A 17,663-nucleotide genomic window follows, 5' to 3' on the forward strand; every position below is an offset into this window, starting at 1 on the left:
GCTGCCTCTGTGAGCCTTTCTGTGATTACAGAGAGGATTTCAGTCTCTGTGCTGTTAGTCTGGCACCTTCAATGCATACTTGATTCTCTGCTGAAGACTTTGATGTTAAATCTTAATTTCAAGATGTTGGTTTCCTCTGCCCATGTCGCAAAGCCAGAATGAGGAAGAACATGCAAATTTGTTTTCTTTATTCTGTTGCAGTGATGAATCACTACGCAATCTAACAGCCAAAGCACATACTAGTATAAAAAGTAAAGTTAGGCTTTCAAGTAAACCAAAGTATCTACATTGTAAACCAGCTTATGGGAAGAAGTGAGATGAAGAGAGATGAGAATGAATGTTGCTAAAACTTCGGTGCTTTTACCACCAAATTCATCATTTTCCATGAAAATACTGTGTTATTTAAAATTAATCGAAGTTTTCTATGGGCAAAACACATCTCAAGTCACTAAGCCTTCCTTCCAAACTACCTGTTAATCTGGAAGCTTTGGAGCTTGAGCATAATTCATATTTAACATGTATTACCTATGTGAGTGTGGGACATGCTGCTGTATAAATACAGACTCAGAAGATTCCATCCTGGAAAACAGGTGGCTGGCAAAGGATGGGTTTAGAGATCTGTTCAAGTAGGTGCCATAGGCAAAATGAATAGCTAATGGCTGTCCCTGATCTCCAGTACAAGGGTTAAGGGGCATCAGATAAAACTTGCACAGAGCAGGCTGAAACAAAGGACATGAGTGGCCCTTTACACACTGAGCTAAATTGTGGAGATCCTTGCTGCAAAAGACCATGTGTACAAAGGTGCTCTATGGGCTCAGTAAGCAACTGGAAAAATCCATAAAGGATCACTGAATAGCAAAGACTTTGGCAACAGAAGTCCATGAGCTACATATTACTGAAGGCCGAGAGAATATTCTGGCAAAGTTTCACTATATAGAATACTTAACTTACCTTTTAATTCCCTCCTAGATATCTGCTGTCAACCATTGGAAAAGGCCTAAAAGGACATTCCATCTGACCAGGCACAACTGTTCTTTTGTTCTTCACCTTTGACTGAAAATAAGCATTGTCTATATACAGCAGTATCTACTGCTCCTTGAGCTCATCCAAGGTATTTTTCAGCTTTATGTGCTATTGCTTTCAGTAATAGGGCTTCATGTTTGTCATCTTCAGTGTTTCCCATTATAAATGTGCTTATTTTAACGTACAACATGATAGTGTAAATCCAGCTTGATCACTCGAGCTCATAATTGCTTTTCTCCTTCTTGAAATTTTTCGCCAGAATACCATATTATGTCTCTTAATATCTTCTTTGCACGCTCACTGCTTTCAGGGTGACTGGAGTACAATATGAAACAGAGGAAGTGCTTCTGTGTTGAGTCAAGCTGTGGAAGTCCTTTCTGCAAAAGACTGAACTTTTTCACATTGAAACTGAATTAAATATCACCTCCTTTACCTGGTCATGACTACAAGATGGATAGAGATCGAATCAGGGGAAAACCCCTCTTCTGGTCACCAAGTGATGATGTCAGCTGTTCCTACAGCAGGTGGAATTCTTGCCTGGTGACTTCAGAACAGAGCCATGTTTATACTGGCATTGGACTCTTCCTGGCTTTAAGACACAGATTTCTTTTTAGTGAATCTTCAGTAGCCCTATCATGATGTTAGTTTGGTGGCTGACCAGAGAGAAGGCTGCTATTTCAGAAAAAATGCAGAAGTGGTGACAGTTATGTGGGCAGCAGGAAAATCAGAAGCACTACACTTTTTGGAAATGAAAGACAGGCCTTGAAGTTACTCCTAGATCAAGGAACAGAAGAAAACTATCCAGTTCCTGAGACCAGGTACCCACCTTAGCTGCACCCTAACACCAGCTTGGTTGGAGTTTGACCTAAAAACACAGCTACTCCTATTCCACCGACACCTCAGCAGTGAAGCCTGGATGTACAAACCTGCGAGGAGCTGCGGCACACTCCAGCAGGTAATCTCAAACAAGGTGCAAGTCTCTCCCTAGGGCCTGAAACGTACTGCTTCTATAAATTTTACTTACCAGATGAATAAACATCCGGGTTGCTGTTTAGCTGGAAGTCTGCTACGTGCTTTGCGTTCTTGTTGTGTGCGTGTGACATTCAAGCTATTGTTTCATTATTTTGTGGCCCCCAAGACGCTTTTTGATAACAAAGCGGTTCTGCCTTGCCTCGGGCAGGGTGTCACTCTGTGTGTGTGGCACAGAGGTGAGAAAACTGAATTGCTCCAGCACCTACACAAGCACACAGCATTACTGAGTTGTGAGATGTAACTCCCAGTCTCAAATATTATTACTTATGAATTTTTTCCATCACAGTTAATATTCTGAGTAGTTTCAATTCTCATCTATGGGTAGAATTTTCAAAACCACAAAGTGTCAGCCTAACTCTGCTTCCACCAAAATCAATAGCATTTTATTAACTTTGGGTTTGGGTGATGGTTGCGTACTATGAGGCATTTCATCTTCTATTTCAAAAGCCAGAAAGAACCTCTAGACAGAAGACCCACTGTGGAAGTCATTCTGGCTAAATTAAATCCTTCTTTTTGACTCTGGCTCTCATTTGTCAGGATATTTTAAATGCTAGGGAAGGTATCTGAGTATGAACATTTCAGACAGATGGGGACATAAAGCTGCATTAGAAGTACAGGCAAGTCAGCCATTGAAAGAGATAGAATTTGCAGAATCATATAAAAATTAAATGTCTATCTACCAGTGTAAATAAAACTCAAGTTCTCTTATCTCTAGAGCTCATAGGAATTTTTTATGAAAGTCTCATCTCTGTGCTGTGCTTCAAGGGCTTATACAAAATTGCTTTTGACCTGCCAGTCCTGAAACCTCATTCGCTGACAACTTCTGGCACTTCATCCGAATGCTGAAATCATCCTTTTAAAATTAAATGATTGTACCATTCTCCAACATCCAACATGGTCCTCTAGAGTTTCACGCCTGGTCACAGGGAGGGTGGTTAAGCACACGAACAGGTGCCCAGAGATGTTGTGTGTAACAAAACCCAACTGGGCAAGGCCTGAGCAACCTGATCTGACCATGGCACGTTCCCTGTTTTGGGCAGGAGCTTGGACTAAGCAGCCTCCAGAGATCTCTTCCAACCTCAGTTTGTCTTGGACCCAATGATTCTGCTTCTTCTTTCCTTATATCACTTACTGCTAAGGGGTCTCACATAAAATGCAGCTATCGCAGCTCTCTCCTGCTAGTCTTAGCTTTCTGCAGCTTCTTCCCTGGACTCTTCCTCTGCCATCCTAATGAACACCTTATTTTGGTATTTTCTTATGATGTCTAGCCATCAGCTTTAAAAACAACAGAGACAGAACTTTAAGACTTTCTCCCAAAAACCTTATCCACAATCTCAGTCATCAAGAAAACATGAACATCTTCAGGTCACTGTTAGGTGCCATCTTTTACTTATACAGGTCTGTAAACCTACATATTCAAGCTGTATGTAAACATTGCAGTTTCTTTGTACATCAGATCTCTTATACTCATCCCGTCCTTTCAGACATCAGGGATTTAAGACAGAGATCCAGAGATCTGAGTTTTATATTCGGTATTATATCTACTTTGATACATCATTTAGTGGGTTTTTTGTTGTTTGTTTGTTTCTCTGCAGTCTTTGATGACTCACTGAAGATAATCTAAAGTATCACCAATTTTTTGCTTTCCATTATTTTTTTATTTTGTTAAAAGTGTTTATCTCCTCAGTTAATTGACAAAAGTCATTTCTGCAAGCTAAAAATGAAGATTAATTCCAAGATCTTATCTCTCTTTCCAGTTCTCATAACCCATCTTTATTAATGGATAACAGGAAGGGTGGTAGCAAATATACTAGATTTGAGATTCAGAGAACTTGGGCTAATTTCCTGCATTTCAGTAGGGCTGCGGTGCAGAGCTTCATATGAATTAGTTCAGAGACAACAGTAGTTCAGCTGGAGTACATGAAGAGTTTGAAATGTCTAATTTACATCGTGAAAGCAGAATTATTTATTTAAAGCCACCTTTGCTATCTATTTACCTATTGAAGTCTAGAGGGTAAACATATCCAATGGCTATGCTAAAAATTGCACTTCAGGAAAATGGGGATGGTGCTATTTCCTCCCTCTTACCCTTCTTCATCTGCTTATGCTGATCTTAAGATCTTTGCAGCCAGCAATATATTTTTTGTCTTTTGCAAAGCATAACTGCGTATCCACTCTTGAATGACTGTAGGGTTTTAAGCAGAAACTAAGAAAAACACAAAGAGGTTTTACTGCTTCGAATTTTGAAGGGCAGTCTTTTATAAAATGCATCTTTCTTTATGCTGGAGCCTTTCAGAAGATATTCCTATTTTGTAAGAGAACTTTTCTCATTTCTTCTTGGTCCTGTAAGTAAGGCTAGGAAATGCAGCTGAAACTAAAATCTTCCATACAGTTTCTGGTTTCTGTGCGTATTTTTGAATATCAGGTGACATATGTGGGTGGGGGAACTTCAAGATTAGCCTTAATCAAATCTCAGCTTTTGCTGGAACTTCCCAAAGCCTTTCTCACCCTTTGCTCCTGACTAAAACATTTTGCTAGTTTTGGGTGCATTCCAATTAGAAACTAAAAAATTTGGTTTTCATTTGTTGTCTTGCCATGTTCCAAGTACTTCCAAGTTTCATTTCATCATACAGATCTATGTCTTTGTCTTCCATCCTGAAGTTAGGTGTAAAATATTACCTCTGTCTCTGAGATACAGACCACATTCAAACAAATCTTCTGGTGATTTCCAAAAGCCTTCTAGTCTGAATAGGGAAGAAAAAATTGATTTTATACTGCAGGCAATGGAAACAAAATTCACAGGACTGAAGCAGTCTGAATCAATACTGGCAGCATCTTCTTGGTACCATTTTAGAAAGAAAAGATGAAAGATAGCTTCACTATGTTTTTGTGTAGAAAGGTCACTCATTCCAGTAATGATCAGCAGAAGAACTTTCTGATGTAAGAGGATGGTCTGTAAAGTGAGAGCTAGAGAGAACAAATAATCCAGAACAATGTAAACTCTTTTAACTCTCTTCTTGGATGCAAAAAATTAATCTCCGTAAAAGGCAAAGGAAAAGGAAAATATAAACTTGGAGCTATAATTTATGATCAGAAGGAAAATACTTGTGGAAAGAGGTTGATTTCGCTCAGAAAAGCCCAGTGAGGCAAAACTGCTAAGATATCTAGTGTCTAACAGAGTGGGTCTCCTTTCTGGTTGCGAACTTTAAGGATTACAGAATGTGTGCTAAATCATACCAGAAGCCATAAATTTCTTTTAAGTGATAACTGATTAAATATACTGTGATTTTCCTCCTCATTTTAGCTTGCTTTCAGTTGCTCATGCCTTTTCTTTATCTTTCTCCTCCTTCTCACCTCGCAAGTAGAGGTTTTTATCTGCTCTCCTCATTTAACTTCTTCTCTTGCCATCACGATCCTTCCCTATTTCAGCTTCTGGTCTATTTTGCATGTCTTTATATCGCTCCCTATTCCTTTTTCTTAACCTCTTTTCCGTCTGTGTTTCTCCTCACAAAACAAATAACCTTGATTACATTTTATCCTGAACTCTGCTATTTCTACAGTTTTTTTCTCTCATCTCCTTTGGAATAAGATTCATTAGTGAGCAGGTAAATATAATTTTTATTAATAAGGCAAAATGCCTAAAATCATGGCCCGTATTTATGTACAGGAAATTGATACAAAGATGAGCATCAAATTTCTCTCTTCAAAATCAGTGCAATGTTGACATAGCTCTTCCTGTGGATTTTAAATGTATTTTTCTGAACTCTATCAATTATTTCTAGTTGTTAATTTCCAATATCTTTGTTATTTTTCTTCCATTTTCACCATTTACCTTTATCAGTTTGGGTTTGTTTCAACTGGTTTTGGGCTTGGGTTGGGTTTTATTGGTTTGGTTTGGTTTTGTTTTACACCAGACTGGCTAGTCAGTTTTTATTTTTTTACATGCATTTTCACTTCTTTTGACTAATTCATCCTATACTACCAGTCAACTCTCTAAACTAGCTGCAGCTGTTTCCTGCAGGCTTTATACTTGGAACATGGAAGAGCGCTTTCTTTTAGAATTACTTAGCAATGTGGTCTAACTTAGCAAGTAGACCTAATTAATGATTTCAGATACTCCAAGTTTGTTGAACATGGCACCTATAAGCACTGTCTAGAGTTGCTTTTTTAATTACATCTTAGGCCTCCTCCAGTTCTATTCTTGGCAATTGAATTCAACCAAACTATTTTCACCATAGTCTCTAGTGACTTCTTAACTGAAGTTTACAATTCTAGTGCTGCAGGCTTCCTGTTCTGGGTCTGCCAGTTGTTCTTGACACAACTGTAATGTAATTTCTGAAAATTTGATGCTCATTGGCTTCCGGGTCTCCATTCTCTCCTAATTTCTCCTCCATGCTCTGTAACAGCTCACGAAGCAATTTGGAGGCATCTTTATCCTACTCCCGCACTGCAAGGGGGATGGGGTGTTCTTCAAACCCTGGATTTGGTTCCCTTCTCTTCTTCTGCTCCTTATCTCTGAATAATCACTCCCCCGGTGTGCTTAACAACTTCATGCTCATCGCTTACAAATCCACATTTCCACTCTAGGCATGAATCATTTTAGCCAAGCTAACAACTCAGCCTGTCTTTCTGACAACTCACCGTGGATGTGTAATCATCAGTGTAAGCTTAATATGGTTAATCATTCTCCCCCAGTAAATTCTTTTCCTAGCTTTGGCAACACAATCTTGCAAATGGTTCAGCAAAGACAAACTTTCTACCTTGATATTTTGATTTAATGTCGTTTCTTGAGACATCTCTCCTCTTATTCTTGCTTTTCTATCATATTAAGTATAACCTTACTAGTCTTCTGTTTGTAGGACCTGTCACAGTTTAGTCCTAATCTATTTACTGCCTTGTTAGCTATTCAAATGCTGAGTATGAGAGGTTCCTTCCAAATAACTTGTGATACAGCCACCTGTCAAATTTTGAGATACACACCTTCGTATTTTCTGCTGCCCTACTGACATGCACCTTCACATTTCCCTTTGAAATGCTCCTTTGTTGTGAGTCCTAAAAAAATATGTTACAGTGAGATCACGTCAAGTTCACTCTTCCTTACCAGACTGTGCTTCTCTGTTATCTTTTTGAGTTACTCTTAGAGAACCACCTTGATAGCAATGGGGTTTGCAGTACCTGGGTAAAAATTCTAATTTTAATAGAAATATATGCAAATTAATTAAAAATTAATAAATAATATGCTGTCTTTGTATTAATCCTAGGGTATTCTGCAGTATTCCCAAACACTATAACAGTTCTGTAAATTACACATTTTCCAAAAAAAAAATTGCTTCTAAAGCATCCTGGATGAGGTTTTTAAATGCTTCCATAATTCTGATGATTATATACAAAATTATACAGTTTACTCATACTCATTTACCAGAGTAGATGCATCAGGAGCTCACTTATTCCACTACAGTCAAGTGAGTATACCGTAAAGACTTTACTGCAATGCCAAAGTGTTGCACAAAGCCTATTGTAAATGAGCTTTACTGTAATTTCCTGGCACACAACCATACAACAAAAATTTCAGTCTGGGCACCCTGGGAAATCAATAAACAATAAATAAACAAATACAGTACAAAATGAAGAGCTCTGATGAGCTCCCTAACACTTACATTTTAGCAGATTTTTTTATAACTCAGGATTCTGTGCATTGCAGAGATACATCTACATGTATCACTACTGGAATATGATATGAGTGCCAGGGGAGATGATTATGCTGCTGCATGAGCAAAAAAAAAAAGCTTTCTACATATAGAGATTTATTTCATCAGTGCAGATTCTTAATCTATATATAAGATTTTACAACAGTATCATTGGAAAGAACAGCTACAGAGGCATGTCCTAAAATTGCTGGAAAATAAAAATGTGAATTGGCAACCAAAGAACATCTATAAATATGTCATGTAACCACTTACTATACGGAGATACATGTAAAATTTTTAGAAAAAGGTGGCAATGATATAGAAATAGCTTAAGAAATACAAATTCTACATACTATACAAACTTCTTAAGAAGCAGAAGTAATTTAACTTCTAGATTTTTTTTTCTAATTAAAATGAATATGTTCGCTCTCATTATATGCTGCGTGGCATGCTATAATTAGCACAATGCTGCACCCTGCTGAGTGACATATCTGATTTGTTTAAGGAGGTGCCAATGTAAGGAAAATAAAAGAAACCTGTGCTTTTCACCTTTCAGGGAAGTTCTTATGGGATCCAAAACTGATCAACATTTTTGATAACACATGAAAATTTTTTGATGCATCTTCTGCTGCCACCTATTTTAGAGTTTTAATAAGACAGGAAAAACTAACAAACCTACCCAGCACTGTACTCCTTCTAGTCCTTCATCTGTATTAAGACCAAACCACCAACACTTCCATTGTCATTCAGGTAGAAAATTATAATTTTGTCTAAAGATCCTGTGAAAGAAATAGAAAAACTTCCATTCACTTAGATAGGTTCAAAACTGAGGTTCAAAAAGACTTCTTTTTCTGAGTTGTTCTCACAGAACAAACTACTTAAATGGAGGCAAATTTACCTATAAAATCTGATTCTAAACACAGCATAGGATGATGTCCACAGTTAACCTGACCTAGTGATACGTTAGATCAATGGCATGATGCCATATAGGTATCTTCCCTGGATAACCTCTTAGCAGCTCGTGACACAATGCAGTAGATAAAGATTCTACATCCCCACTAGTGAACCTAAGCTTTGGTTTTTAATTCTGCAAACATCAGAGGCCTCCTCTGTTCCTCTCATCTAGCTAAAACCTGACATGTTTACCCAGCTTTTCCCCAGTGCTTTATCAGGCAAAAATTCCCATCACTTTCCATGACCTGCTTTCACCAACTTTCCAAACTTGCTGTTTCCAAGGAGTGGGACCAAGGTGGCCGTCTTGTTTCGTCATGGAACAACTAGTAGGCCTACCTCTCAAATCTACAGGTGTTCCAAGTCCACTGGAACATCTACTGGTGCGCACTGAAGATTGTCTACACAATTGCTTCTCTGAAGCAATTTCTAGGTCCTTTACACTCCTCACTCCTCTTGTCCAGCTGCCTGGGACTCCCCCAGCTGTGGCTGAATGTGGATTTCCCCCTACATGGGGAAGTTCCCCAGAGCAGATGGGACTCACAGAGAAATGAATGCAAGTCTCCAGTTGTACTGAGTATTGAAAAGATTCCCCAAGGGACTAACAGAGGGACAACGAATTTCTTCCCTTGAATGAGCTCCTTTTTGAATCCCATGCTCACACTCTATTAAACAAAACAAAACAAAACAACAACAAAAAAGGCAAACTTTGAAAAATATGTACAAGAATCATGATAGTCCAGCAGAGGATGCCTAGACAGAAGTGGAAGCAGGGAAGAGTATCATGCATGCAGATAGGACATTTCTTCCAAATACTCGTTTTGGGAAAACAGCCTGGGCTTTTGGGAGCTTGACCTCAATAAAGACAGATGAAAACCCAAGGACCACATTCTGTTCTATCACACTTGAGAAGCAGAGGGAAGAGCTGACACTCTCACAAAGGCTGGAAGAAAGTTGGCCTATGTAACAATTTTTAGATCCAACCCAGGATGTCTCTGGGAGAGGTAACTCAGACCAAAAGGCCAGGATAAACCCATCCAGCTGATCTTGGAAGGAGTCTGGCTGTGTCTGCAGAAACAGCTTTGTTGTTGATGATGCTCCTTTCATGAAGCCACTGCCCTACTGCTTAGCCTGATTACAACACATAAATCCAGTCCTACTTCCAGAAGAGGCAATAGGTGTTCGACCTCAATGGGATAGTGAAAATTGACTTCCATACTGTAACAGACATTGTTCTACTGCATTCAGTTTAACCCCACCAAAATGTGGGTGAGTGCAGGAGGTAATCTCTTCTTTTGGTGTTATTTTCACTCTGTTGTCTTCTGCTTTGAAACTTCCCCTTTGTTCCACTCTATACAATGTTCTGTCTTCACAATTCACACACTCTCTATTCTCCATATTCTTCTTCTTTCATTTTGGTTTAATGATTCACCCGCATGTTCTTCAGGGTCAAGAACAGCTTCACATGATATGATGTGTGAAATGTGGGGGCATTTACAGGAACTTGGAAGCATTTCTATAACCATTCCTATCAAGAAAGGAGCTTTGTAAATCTGAATTTGGTTTTTTTTTTCAGATAAAGTAGTTTCACAGAGTGTCTTCAGTGGTTTCCCTCTGTTGAAAGAAGGAAACTAAAAATAATCATTATTATATCATAATGGTATGATCTGAATAGTTTCGGAACAATCTTTAATTAGCTCAATGCTTTTGGTGTCTGATAGTGACATCTTTTGTTTATACCAAAGTAGTGCAACCAGTATTATTTTCTTTGGGTCATTACTTTGAAGGGTAAATTTTGTAGCTGCAGCTCAGTGGATGCATGTTACATAGTATGAATTCTTTCACCCACAATTCCAGTTCTGCCTTTTTCTCTTGTGTTAGTGATGAAATGAATATTCAGACAAACACTGAAATTCATATCTGGACTTGTAACTGAATCAGATCCTGGAGCTTCTCACTTGACATCCCACTTTCTTCCTTGTTTCTACACTGCATCTTGAGATAAAAATATTCTACTAGATCCTTATGCCACAGAAACTAATTCATGCAAAGTTATTACTTTCTCCCCTTATTTTAAGAAGGCAAGAGTGAGAAAGAGCCATAGGGAAAATCTGTATTAATAGTTTCCTGTGGGTATCTCCCAATATACCTTGTCATAATCCTAATCAGGGACAGATTTTTATGTGAAGAATATGAAAATGGAAGAATTTAAAAGACTATGAATCTCAACTCTAATATTCCCTTTTTTGCCTGCACAGATAGTTTAATAGTAGCTTAGTTATCAAAGAAAAAATGAACTTTAATCAATCATGTAACCAAAAATCCAAGAAGGAAAAAATGCTGTTGAGAGTAAAATAGAGTAATTTTGCTGTTTTACACTAAGGAACTTTTCTTTTAAAAAACTAATAAGGCAGTTAAATTAATTTCAGTTAGAGACTTTACTCACATGTGTTGCCTGGATGAATGTGGGTCCAGATTTAGTCTTTCACAGATTATTATGTTATCCTTCACTTCAGTTTGATGAAATAAGCAGCAAACAAACAACATAATGAAATATTTAGATCCATGACAAGGAAACATGACTCTTATTTGTGTTAGGTAGTGCATCGAGATCAACACACAGGTATTCATGCCAAGCGTTCTCAACTGCAATCTGTTTTTAGTCCCTGTCCTAGAGTCTTGCTCAGTTGTGGATTTGAACGTATCCAAAATCTCAGTGAAAAATACCCCAGATGCAAGTTGAAATTCTATTAAATGGCCATACTTTGTTTTACCTCAGTGAATGACCCAAGTCAAGCTCTTCAAGGGAGTCAGCCATCAGAAGGCACCTTTTGGTTAGCCTGACACACAGCCTGAGGCTATTGTCATCACACTGATCTTTAGTACATAACTTATTTCAAACTGCTAGGCAGCAAGTCTGGGTACTAAAGGCCAAAGCAAGAGTAAATGCTGCATGATTTAAATCAAATATGTTTATATTTGTTGTATATATTATATAACTTCAAGTATCTTCTGCCCAGTGTAGCACAGTTTTGGGTGAAACCAGCACCTATTTCTAGTCCAATGCCACTACAGCAAAACTCCTAGACAGGTTTGACTTTTCATGTCCACCATCCCTGTCTTTGCTTCCCTCTCTACAATTCACCCTGTTCTAAGGGCAAATTCCCAGAGACCTCAGTTCCCTCGTTCATGATTTTCTCCAGAAGGCATCTGCCAGTTGTCAGCAACAAACAAGGATTTATTTTCAGACTTCAGACAGGTGGACCTTTCTTCCACCAGCCACAATGTGTTGCTTACTCAGGGACAAATAGCTGTGTGGCAACTGAAAGGAGTCAGCCACTACTTTTGCCACCTGAACAAGAGTGAAACAATGGACACAAGGCTGTGTCCATGTGGAAGGCTGACACCTTGCAAATGGAGCCAACAGAAGAACCAGCCACCTTCTCTGCTTCCCTGAGTGGCCATGCTGGACCTGTCAACCAGACTGTGCAAAGCAGTTGTACCCACACCCAAAGCATGGAAAATCTCTACAGTGCTGTGCTAGGTTAAGAATAGGGACCCCCTTGCAATTTTATCCGCAACTTTTCTCTGCTCTGAAAACTCTTCTGAGTGGGAGAAGTGAGCCGGAGCATAAAGCTGGCTTAGCTCCTGAAAGTGCCAGATGGGAACTGGAAAGAAAGTTTGCCGTAAGCTACAAGCCACAGAGGACAACTTTCCAGGAAGGGAAAGTCCCAGAAACTACCAGCAGGAAAAAAGTCTGTGAGAAAAACAAGTCAGCCTCTTCCAACCAGAACTGGCCTCACTTCAGGTATCATTGAAGAGCATGAAGGGCATGACCAAGTACCAGACATAGATGAAGGTAACCAAGCAGCTTACCATTTTCCAAAACCTCTGCAGTATCTGTAGGGTGTGCCTTTCCTTCATGTTTGTGCCAAACACCTTCTAAAGGAATTCTATTAGCACTCTAGGCTGCACACAAACCATTTGCTATTGATACAAAGCATCAGTCTATCTACTTGTTGTAGCAGGGCTGCAGTGATTTTCAAATCATTTCAGATCGGGAAACACACCAGATAATGACAGCTATTTAAAGGAACAACACGCGATTTCTGCACCCTAACCAGCACAAGCAGATTCCTCATAGCATACAGAGGCAAAAGAAAACCTTCCACAACATGGCCATTTCTATTTTCTCTGCTGCCGAGTCAGTATCATATTTGCTTTTTGACCAATCCCTGAGAAACTTCTAATTGCAACACTGCATTTTGCTATTTTCCTATTACCTCCTACTTGAAACCTGGAGAAAAGCACAGAATGGTATAAAAACGATCCCCAAATTTGTGGCACTTGCAAGATATCCAAAGCTGTTCAGTTTCTCTTTTGCCACAGTCTCCCTCTGAAGAGCACTGGGCAACGTAATTCATCTCAGTGCTCAGTCTAATGCAAGAACAATTTGTTTTTCAGAAGAGTATAGTTAAGGTCATTGTATCAAACACTATCCTAGTGAAGCCATTCAGATACCATAAAACAAGTGTAAAATTTTGCTCACAACCTCTTCAAGAGAGACTGGGTGGGGGGCGGAGGGATTCTCCTGGGTTGCAGATCAAGTAGCAACATTTAGAGTTTTCTATAATCACTAACCTCATCTTGACCTGTGAGTTTCAGAGAATGCATGTGGCACCTTTATCATCCTCATTACCTATTGCCTCTCACTTGCAGAGGATGTGGGTGCTGTGGGCTACCAGCAAATGTTGGTAGAATACGTTCCTCTTGCTGGAGAGCACAGTTCACAGTGAAACTAACTGTTCATGAATAATTCTATACCACAGCCTGGGACCTTGGTCATAGCTGCATGGGAGACATCAGGCAAGCCAAAATGCAAGTGCAACGCTGGGACCTGCACAGGAGGACTCTCGTCTCTGACTCAACCTTCCCTGAGGGACAACGAGCTGAAAATACTGTGCTACTGCCCTGTGAAGGAGAGAAAACACATCAGGGTTCGTCTGTCAGTTTTGGCAAATGTAGGCTGTGAAGATCAGTACGGTGGTCAAATTCAAACCATCAGTTATGGATTCCCAGTAGTACAGATTCTAACTGGATCAAATGCTAATTGAAATCAACTTGAAATAAAAACTGAAGTTGCATTTCACTTTCATTCATAGCCTTCCTCTCTGGCTGGTTGGAAGCCACTGTTGAGCACAGTAAATATAATTTGTCGTCCTCCTGTATATTTGCCAAACTTTTAGATTCCTGGTAATGAATGAAATTACATAAATGTGAGATTAGTACTTTCAAATTTGCCAGGCAAGTCCTAAATCTACACAACTAATTTACCTTCCTGCATATTTGCAATATTGTGAAAACTGGTGGAAACTGGGTGATTGAGTGTCCCAAGTGGTCTCCATGAAATTAACTTTTCTAATGGAGGAGAGAAAAAAATGAATTGTTTACAAAGGGAACTGTATAAGCCCTACAAATAAAAGCTGAATAGCTACAATTCTATTTGGAGGAAAAACACTCTCTCTAAAAAGCACGTGGGATTCCACCAAGCAGCCAGGGAAGATCTAAGGTCACAGAGCTGTTTGAGATGCATTGATTTAATTTCAGGTTTTTTTATGTTTTATATCCAGTCAATGTATCAAGCTTTTGCACCTCTCACAAAGGAAATACTTATTGCATACATTGAGGGGAAAATGGCTACCTCATCTTCATTGAGTTAGTTATGCGTAAATATTTAACAACAAATTATACTTTGAAAACACATGAGGATTCTGTGCCTTAGTGCAGACCTTATATTCTGTCCTTTACTTTTATTACTTACATGAATATATGTTTTTCATACAAGTACACATATATGTACATATTTTAGTGATTAAAAGAAAAATAAGATCACAGAAAACCAAGAAAAATATATGTGTCTGGAGATGTACTGGTTTTTCTCTTACATACGAGCTCATTGGAGACTTGGATCTGAATAGGTTATGCCTGGCACACCGCTGAAGCAACACAGCAAGCAAAAATGCCTTGTAACATCTGTGACACACCCAGTCCCCTAATTACATGGGGGTGAATGGGAGGGATAATGATAGACCATAATGATTTTTCTGGAGCTGATATGCCAGAGGGGAAGTTTTTTCACATGCCTCTAAACAAAAGGTGTCTTCAAGGGTCTAGCTTTGCTTCACCATCAAGTGGGGACTTCCCTTGCATCAGCTATTCCATTTCTGATACATCTTTGAAGTCAAGACTCAGTTTCTTCTGGCGACCACAGAAGTGATTGACAGAAGTCAAATTTGGGTAAGTTGTAAAATATCAGTGATAAGTTATAACTTCATGCAGAACATCCTTAGCAGACTTTGTAACAGTCACAAGTAAGTTGAACTGAAGAAAGATCGAGAAGAGAGGAAAGCATACCAGTTTAATTTTTTAAAAGAACAATTAGCAAGTTTGCTACGTGATAGGGCTGGTCCTTAACAAGTGGACATGGTGGCTTTTTGGTAATTTTTTAAAAGTTTCGTTTCAGAATAAATTACTGGAATTTTATTTTAGGCTTCATCCCATGCTTTATCCCCACACACTTCTATAATTTCTCCAAACCACAAATTAATTTCTTAACAGATGAGCTTTTTAGCTTTCCCTCTTCTCAGAACTCAGACATTCTAAACCAAGAGCCACTCACGTTTCAAGAAGGCCAGACTTCACACTCATCAGACTTTAGACACACTCCTTTACCAGGAAATACCTTCATCTTCCTGAAAAGCTCTTCTAAAGCAATAGGACAACAAGAAGGTTGCGAATTTGGTGCAAACAGCACAATGTAGCAGCTCACATTTCTGAGGTAAAATTACGGCTCTTGGTATTTTCTTTGAAATTAGCCACAAAATGACAATACAAGTCTGGTCAGTTGGCTGCCTGCTAGAAGAGCTGATACAAAATCCCACTGCTGGCCGAAGTGGGCACCCACAGGGAATATAAGAGGAGTAAAAGGAGAACTGTGCAGCTTCACTCAATTTCTGAAGAATTAAAGGAAAAGATGGTATGCATAAAGTCCAGAAGACATGGAGAGGATATCCTAATGGCCGAATTTTGTCTTTGTCAAAGCTCTGGAAAGCAAGGCTGGTTACTGATGAAGCAATGAGTGTATTCAGAGAGGCAGTGGTTGCCTCAGGGCAACAGCAGCAGTCGCTTCCACCATTCTTCTGTTGCCCCAAGACCATCTGAAGTCTCTTCTAAACTACACCGTATCTCATCTCCCACTTCTTCCATCTCTGTCTACCTCTACCCGGCTTTGACATCCTCAGGCAAGTACTGGCACTAGGCTGGTCCTCGCTAACATGCTGCCTCAGTAAGTCATAGTGAATGTGGTGGCACTACTCAAATGTGAGATGTTCTGAGCCACCAACAAGGGAAGACTTTTCTGAACAGGCATGGAAATGAAACAACATCCAGTTGCAGAATACAGATACAAGGAAATGACAGCTCCTGGAGAAAGGGAGGCCCACAGGCTAGGTGGTACTTTCATTACTCATAATGTAGTTTCATTATGTATGTGGGCTCTTTGCTTTCTCTCACAACTTCCTTTTCAAACGTTGGTGCAATACACATGCTAAGATACCGCACTGATACTGCACTGGGAGCAGCCTCCACGTGGCTGCCAGTCTCCTCAGGATCTGTCCCTTTCTAACCCCTCCATGCAGCTTCCACCACGTTCACTGCAGTTTCTAAGAGAGTTCAAATCTCTTGTCTTCTGAATTCTTCAGCATAACCCTCAGCAGGGCAAATACAAAGAAAGTTGAATGAACCCCCAAGTACACAGCAGGATTTAGATACTACTACAGCAGCCCAAAAGAGGAAGGAAGGAAGCACAGGACTTTTAATCAACTTCTTCTTTTTCACAAGGTCTTCCTGTGAGGGCTTTTGCAGGCCAGCATTGCAAAGTAGCTACAGTATCAGGCTGCAGTCTGATGCAATTCATTGACTACACAGGATTTTCAAACTCCTGGAGTTGAGTATTAAGTTGGGTACTTTGAAAATCTTGTTGTGGTAGCATTTGTCTTCAACTATTTACATGGAAGAGATGCTACACAACACAGCTGAGTCAACTCCTCTGCAACAGTTCCTCCATAAAAGTGATGGCTGACAGAGGCTGCAAGATGCCTTGCTTTTGTTTGTTTTGTAATGCTACCAGGAGTCTTATTATTATTTACTAGGAATATTGAACTAGCATGTCCCATGGAGCAAATCCTACAGCATCAGATATTGATGAGGTACATCCGCTGAAATTCTGTCACTAGGTTCATGTTAGATTTACTGACAGTGGAGGTTCAAATCCCAAGAAGATCAGCTTCTCCATCTTTCAAACTAGATGTGAGGCTTTTTATGAATATGGCTTCTTTTCCAATGAAAAAGTTTGGAAAACAGACACTGAAACATAACTTCATTGAAAACTGGAATAAAATCTTTTGGCTTTTTTATAGAGTGCAGCCACGCTTAGGCTGTCTACAGTAATTATGTACACTGTTGCATAGCTATTTTAATTAATGCTACATGATGACTTCTGATATTGAATAAACTGCCAGTAAAAATGATGATTTTTATGTCTGCGACAGAAACAGTATCTGAACTATGTGCATTGGCTTAATAAACACAGGCTGTTAAACAGTAAAAGCTGACGAGTGCTTAAACCTTGTACCCTGCCAACGTCAAGGGCAAGTAAAGATTTCATGCCCAAGTCAGGGTGTGCCCTTCTGTTGACAAAACAATGGTTTCATTTATTGTCAATAGTGAAGATTTACATCTAAGACTCACAAGTCTTAGTTTCATTCAAGTTATTTGGTTCTGATTCTGGGCCTTACTGAAGACTTTTTCTTGGTTTTCATGCCTACAGCTGTTTTCCTGTTAGTCCTGTACTATCTCTGAAGGCAGTGAAGGTTGCTCTTTTTGGAATATTGTGTACACAGGGCAATAAAG

General features: G+C 39.3%; 1 long non-coding RNA gene across 2 annotated transcripts in view; it reads left to right on the forward strand.

Moving 5' to 3' along the window:
• Positions 1 to 17,174, forward strand: part of LOC136098011 (uncharacterized) — a 28,641-nt gene extending 11,467 nt beyond the window's left edge. Inside the window, exons 2-4 of one of the 2 annotated variants that reach the window (XR_011737538.1) lie at positions 970 to 1,111; positions 1,334 to 1,978; positions 13,523 to 17,174. This is a non-coding gene — a long non-coding RNA (uncharacterized lncRNA). Of the gene's footprint in view, positions 1 to 969; positions 1,112 to 1,333; positions 3,637 to 13,522 lie in introns of those variants that run through there. The other variant, XR_010650890.2, reaches the window with a different exon arrangement.
• Positions 17,175 to 17,663: the final 489 nt, after the last annotated feature.

Source organism: Patagioenas fasciata, chromosome 2 (assembly GCF_037038585.1).
Source record: "Patagioenas fasciata isolate bPatFas1 chromosome 2, bPatFas1.hap1, whole genome shotgun sequence".
NCBI classification, from domain to species: domain Eukaryota; kingdom Metazoa; phylum Chordata; class Aves; order Columbiformes; family Columbidae; genus Patagioenas; species Patagioenas fasciata.